Source organism: Ictidomys tridecemlineatus, chromosome 1 (assembly GCF_052094955.1).
Source record: "Ictidomys tridecemlineatus isolate mIctTri1 chromosome 1, mIctTri1.hap1, whole genome shotgun sequence".
In the NCBI taxonomy this organism is placed as follows: domain Eukaryota; kingdom Metazoa; phylum Chordata; class Mammalia; order Rodentia; family Sciuridae; genus Ictidomys; species Ictidomys tridecemlineatus.
The window spans coordinates 123,989,206-123,996,395 of record NC_135477.1 but is presented as its reverse complement, the minus strand read 5'-3'; the positions used below and the strand labels follow the sequence as shown (position 1 = coordinate 123,996,395).

At 40.9% G+C, this 7,190-nt stretch overlaps 1 pseudogene; it reads left to right on the top strand.

Annotated features, from left to right (window-relative positions):
• Positions 1–6,310: 6,310 nt before the first annotated feature.
• On the top strand, positions 6,311–6,768 carry LOC101977178 (small ribosomal subunit protein uS11 pseudogene; annotated as a pseudogene).
• Positions 6,769–7,190: the final 422 nt, after the last annotated feature.

The window sequence follows — 7,190 nt, the reverse complement described above, 5'->3', positions numbered from 1 at the left end:
CGCACATGTTCCCCCCAAAAGACAGTCTCAAGCTTAAAACTTTAATCCCTGAGAAACTATTGTTTACATTCCCAGCATTAATTAAGCTAATAAATCTACCAGCATCCCAGCTAGCAATTTGTAGACAAAGACATATTCCAAAATAAATTCCTAGAGGCAAGACATATGAAGAATACCGGCTGGGTGAGGTAGGGCAGCATCTGAGAGCCTCTGTCTGGGTGCATGTCAAAGCCCACAAGTGACAGCCAGGGGAGGCCATGGCCACAGGGCAGCATCCCAGAAGATTAAGACCAAGAAAATTCAGGACACAAGAGATGCAAATATGGTCTAGAGACCACCAGATTCCCTCCAACAACCATATATTTATACAGAACACATATATTTATTTAGGTAGCTTAAAATTCATTGTTAAGTCACTTTAGGGTTGAGAAAACTGAAGCCTGGAGATGTTATGACCTGTTCAAAGTCATGTGCTAAAAATGGTGGAGCCATCTCCATTTCTTTATTATCATGCCAAGAATAAAATGACAATCCTTTTGATTTCATTACCTTCAATAGTTGTATAATCCAATTAAACTATTGTCCCAGAGCTTCTATCTAGACAACTTTGCTTTTTTGTGTGTGTGAAAAAAGACAGTCATTTGAATTGGGAAGCACTGGAACTCATTTCTCACAGTCAGCTCCCAAGCAGGCCAGAACAGACATTAAGAATCTGGATTTATTCTTAGAATACCTCTAATGAAGTCCTCCAGACAGCCATCACCTATCAGTTCCAGTTGGCAACATGGCATAAACCATCTGCTCAGTGTTTTTTTCCTAACTATATACTAGTGATACAGTATAAGGGGGAAAACATTAAAAAGGGACTATTTTAAACTTTGCATAATTTTTTTCTACTTTGAAAACAACAATAGTACTTACAAAAACAGGTAACTTGTTAATGAACTTGTCCTTCCCTCAGTCCTGTATCGGTTGCCCTCCTGTCCACAGAATCTCAACTTTAAATGACATGGCTAGTTTTTCTCTTTCCCATATGGTTTTGGACTCTACCTATGACACTATAGTATGAGGCACGATAAGGAAGAAAAAAATGGCTATTTATTGGGTATCTGTTTTAGTCAGCCTTTTCACTACTGTGACTTAAAGACCTGACAAGAACAAAAGAGGAAAAGTTTATTGAGGGGTTCACAGTTTTAGAGGATTCATTCTATAGAAGGCTAGCTCCATTCCTCAGGGCTCAAGGTGAGACAGAACATCATGGCAGAAGAGTATGGTGGAGAGAAGCATCTCACATGATGATCAGAAGGCAGACAGAGATCTCCACTCTCCAGATACAAAATATATACCTCAAAGGCAGCCCTCATTGCCAACCTCCTCCAGCCACATCCTACTTGCCTTCAGTCTTCACTCAGCTAATCCATCAGGGGATTAAGATTGGGTTAAGATTCTCATAACCCAATCATTTCTCCTCTAAACCCTCTTGTATTTTCTTATACTTGAGCTTTTGGGGGATACTTCACATCCAAACCATAAGAGCATCTGTTATGTACTAGGTATTCTTCTAGGAGTTGGAAGATAATAGTGAGTAAGGTAGGCTCTGTATTCTCATAAAGCTTATATCTCAGAGGCACAGAACCAATAATAAACAAATGAAAAATAAATATACAAGCTAACTTCAGTTATTAAAATGTACTTTTGGAGAAATAAAATATGGTGAATGTAATAGAGTGTGCTTTGAAGATGTCTCGATATTTCAGCTGAGAATATTGATGCAAAGGAATTGTTAGTTGAAGGTCTTGAAGCAAAGCACTTCAGGCAGACAGGACATGAACAAGGGCAATGAGCAAGTGTGGCAAGTTTGAGGACAAGGGAGAAGGCCTCAGTGGCTGGAGGGCTGGGGTGTGAGTAAAGGGAGAACAGGCAAAGAAGTGGGAAGAGCCACAGCATTAGTGCCTTAGAGGCCATGGTGAAGAGCTGGAATTTATAGACATCCTTTGGTCTTGATTCCAAGACCCACACATATATCAAAAATCCATAGATGCCCAAGTGCCTTGTTTAAAATGGTGCAGTATTTACCTATAACCTGTGCACATCCTCTGGTAAATTTTGAATCATCTCTAGATTAACTATAATGCCCAGTACAATGTAAATGATCCAGTATTTGTTGTACCCATGGATGGGAATTGTGAATATGGGAGGCTGACTGCATTTTAAACTTATTTGAAAGCCACTGGAAGACTTTTGATGAAAGAGGGACCTGGAATTGATTTACAAGTCTTCAAAGCAAGAATAAAGCACAACTGCTGTCCTGAAGGAGCTGATGAGCCACATCACAATTATGAGGGTTAAGATTCTCATAACGCAATCATTTCTCCTCTAAATCTTCTCGTATTTTCTTATACTTGAGTGGAAGGATGAGTGTCGGGTGATGAATATAGGTTGTATACACTCTTCACTAGCCTCAGCATCTGTAGGGTAAGTGGTGCTCCCATCTGGGCCACAACAGAGTCCATTATCGGGAGCTCAAGAGCAAAGAGTAAAATTAGCTCTTGTCTTTGGACCCGAGGGAAAATAGTCATCACTTTTGTTTTCTTATTGAAATGTGATTACAAATCTTTCAGACAGTACAATAAAATATTCCCATTCCCTTCAGGAAGGGTGTGTATGGTCTAAGTGCTGACATCCAATCTTTTCATCTTTTGATTTGTGGAACGGGGCGGCATAATCCCCTGAGCATTTTATACTCAGGGCAATCTCTCATGTGTTTGCTGATAGGGACAATTGAAAAGGAATATTCAAAAATTTTAAATATAGTTAATGAAAAGTAAAGTCCTTATTCACATAATGTTTTTTACCCAGGAGCCCATCAGTCCACAAAGAGCAAGTTCCTGTGGTCCAGTTCTCTGGATTCTCAGTTGCCTGGTAACTGTAACAAACACTTTTACTTTGGATATTGGCCTTGGTTATTTGTAGCTCAAACAAAGGAACTGATTTAGACCATTCTACCTTCTTCCATATCACCTTTTACTTCCAGTGATCTGAGAATCTCTCTGTACTTAGGTTGATTTTAAAGACTACCATGTTGGCCATGATCCTGTGTGTTGAAATACAAAATAAGTCAATCGAATTGGGGCACTCTGGACATCCTGGACTGTAGAGAAATTGTGTAGTCTCTTGGGTGTGGTAACCCTTATAAGGGGAGGAAGACAGCATTTGTGCCAAATATGTATGGTTTCCATGAATGCTGTCATTAACCTACATTAAATGTTTAAGTACTTTAAATGTTTAAGGGTTTATAAAGGACTATAACAACTACTTCAGAGAACTTATGATCCATCTCAGAAGAAGGTGAAACAAATAGATGTGAAGTTAAACAATACAGTGTAAGCTGAGTAACATAATATGCCACAAGGTGTCACATGATTCATGATTAAATGAAAAAAGTACAGAGTGAAACAAATGTAGGAAAAACTGAGCTCATGACCTTTGAGGGGGAAATTCATCTATTTATTCAATTTATTAATCATTTAACAAGTACTTGTGGTGTGCTCACTTTGCCAAGAGCTCTGCTAGGTTTGAGAGAAGAAGTGGTAAGCCAAGATGGTTGCATTGTTGGATATGTGAATCAAGTGGACTTTCTGGGAGGGGTTCCTCCCTGCTGAAATGTCATATTTCTTTTCTCTCACACTTTGCCTCCAGAAAGATGTACATGATCTGACTGTAAGTATCAGAATTTCCTGGGAATTGTCACAAGATTTAGAGAATAAGGGAACTATTCAGTTATCAGTTACCTTTCTTTTCGCCAGTGTTGTCTGAGAGAGCACATATCTCAATTCAAATGCCTCTGAGGACTTTAGAGATGTCCATTTCCCCTGATAGATAGTTATGGAATTTATACATGTTTTCTCTGTACTAAGAGAAACTCTTTCTGCTCCCTTTTTCATGCAGCATCTGATAGTTGATAGAAAACTATGTGGGCTCCTATCTCAAAGGACCTTCTCTGCTGAGAGTAAAGAAATTTATTTGATCAGGGTATTATCAAGGAAATAATAGTATTTGGAACAGGTGCTTTCAAGACAATAATTAAGCTACTTTATTACTTTTTAACCTGCATGATCATACAGCAGGTAGGGCAGAGGAAGACTGCTCCATGGTTCCTTCAGCTCCATGTATTCTTTCAGCAAAGGCTCCTACTTCATTCTTCATATGTTACACAATGGTACGTTTTAATTTGATCAATAAAACTTATATTTAAGCCAAATTCCCAAGTTTAAAAAGTGACTTTGAATTTCAGAAGCTACTTCCTGGAGGTTTGTCTTCGATCTTCCTTCATTAGCTCAATAAGGGTGATGATTCTGGCAGTCATTGAAGGTGATTAGTGGTTTCCCGTGAACCATGGTACCTAGTTCTTAGTGCTCTCCAGGTCTCTGAAATGTATCTATAAACAAAGAAAAACATTTACATTTTTCAGAAATTCATTATCCTGTGAACTTCCATGACAAAGTATTCTTTCATTTATTGTCAGTTTTGATTATGTGGCTAGCGCTCTGCTTTGTACCAGGGATCCAGTGGTGAACAATCCCCACTACTTGCTCTTAGTTGGAAGGGACAGACACACACATCAGTCAGCTCAGGGACTTCATTGGCTCAGTTATTGATATAACTGTTATGTACAGTGTGTGGTCACAGCTCCTCATCCAGAAACTCACACCCTGTCCTTAGGTCTTGGACTCACTGTCTTCATCTTGCAACTGATGTTTCTATGTTGCTCTATCCTTAAGCAGGTTTCCCCTGGTGGATGGAGGCCAGGTGACCATCAGCAACTCCAGGCCTTCCTTTTACAGCTGTGCGGTAGGAGAGAAAGCACCACCCCGATAGTGCATGGAAGTCCTATGATCCCATCTAATTGACCTGGATTGAGCCATATGCCCATTTCCAGACTGTTGAGGGGCGGGAGTGTATATTTTTATTGCCCAGGCCTGAACTACTAGATCATCCTGGATCAAGGTTAAGAGATGAAGTTAGATTATTTTCCTGAACCTAGTAACTAACAGGACAGAAAGTAAGAAGGAGCCTGAAGAAAACTGAGGAGATGTTTGGCAGACAAAAACAGCACATGTCCTTTACATAAACCTTTTTCTAAAGCAGGGTTGCATCACTTTGAGTAAGAACACAGAATCCTTCCAGTGTGGAGATAAAGGAGCAATGATCATCAAATGTAAGTTAGTTAGTGGTAGACCTTGGGGCAGAACTCAGGTCTTCTGACATCTAGTTTAATTGACTCTTGATAAAATGTCTCCCTTTTAAAAGCCAGGCACATCATTTGTGAGATCCAGTATAAAATGAAAATGAGGACTGCTTGAAAATTAAGAATTTCAAGATGACCACAGCAGAACTACCAACCTAGGGTAAGGGTCACACTCCCATGAAGCCAGCTGTATGTGATGCCATGCCTATCCTCTAACTATCACAGTGCCTAAACTCTGACACGGTGTTAGTTTGAGTTTAGATGTGGCAAAAATTAGAAGACATCACCTTCAACTCTTCCAGCTTTCAATCTAAGGTGTATACCACAAAGACACAATGGCTTTTGAGAGATATATAAAACGGGGCTCTCTTTGACATCAACACAGCTTCTGTAGGAGTAAATGTTTTCATGGGCTATAAATAAGGTCATAAATTCCATAAAGTGAGAGAAGAAGATAGTGCCATTCATTCTCTGTTAGCAAGGTACCATAACCAGTATTGGATTAGGTTCAGGCTGCCATATGAGTTGAAGAGTTTTTGTTGTTGTTGTTGTTGATGAATATTTATTTATTTATTGATTGATTGATTGCTGAGAATCGAACCCAGTGCCTCACGCATGCTAGACAAGCGCTCTGCCACTGAGCCACAATCTCAGTCCCTCGAAGATATTTTTTTTAATTTTTAAATTAAGTTTATTTTTAATTGATACATAGGAAATAAAAATAAAACAAAGACAGGAAATAAAAATTGGTCGCGGCCCCCGCCATCTTGGAACATAAACCCGCCTCACCTCGTGGGTGTATCCGATTCGTTCAGTCCTGTAGGGAAAACCCGTTGGCGCAATACTCATCCCCAGGCTTCTTTCCGCTCTCCCTTAAGTAACCTATCTTCCCGGAGGGCGGAGTCTTAGTCTCTTCTTGAGCAATAAAAGCGTCGTATTCCGGAACCGACCTCGCCCCCCCCCCCACCTCAGCGGTATACTTCCGGCGGGAGTCGGAAACGACCCATCGCCCCGCCCCTTCCCAACCTCTCTTTCCGGTGGCAGAGTCTGGAGACAGAGGCCCAGAAATGGCACCTCGCAATGGAAAGGAAAAGAAGGAATAATAGGTCATCAGCCTTGGGCCTCAGGTGGCTGAAGGAGAGAATGTATTTGGTGTCTGCCACATCTTTGCATCCTTCAATGACACTTTTGTCCATGTCACTGATCTTTCTGGCAAGGAAATCATCTGTCCTGTGACTGGTGGGATGAAGGTGAAGGCTGACAGAGATGAATCCTCTCCATATGCTGCCATGTTGGCTGCCCAGGATGTAGCCCAGCGGTGCAAGGAGCTAGGCATCACTGCCCTCCATATCAAACTCTCTGGGCCACAGGAGGAAAGAGGACCAAGACCTCTGGACCTGGGGCCCAGTCAGCTCTCAGAACCCTTGCTCGTTCAGGAATGAAGATTGGGCGGATTGAGGATGTCACCCGCATCCGATAGCACCCGCAGGAAGTGGGTTTGCTCTGGTCGCGGTCTGTGAACAGGACTCCTCAGATTATTTTCTGTTAATAAATGCCTTGTAAGCTAAAACAAACAAACAAAAAACAACACCACCCCCATCCCCTCCGACAGCACCCTTGAAGATATTTTTAAAGGCTTGAAACCATTTTTCCATTGGGCCAGCTTGGTTGATTTGGGGTTTGTTGTTTTTAATTGTTTGCTATTCTGGCATGTACATGTGTTATGGATTTAATTATGTTAATCCACCCCATTCATATGTTGAAGCTCTAACTCCCAATGTGACCTTTAAGGACGTAAAGTTAAATAGCGTTATAAAGGTAGAGCGAGCACTAATTCGATAAAAGTGGTGTTCTTACAAAAAGAGAAAAAATACCCAAATATACACATGGAGAAAACACCATGTGTGGACCCAGGGAGAAGGCAGCTCTCTGTAAGCCAAGG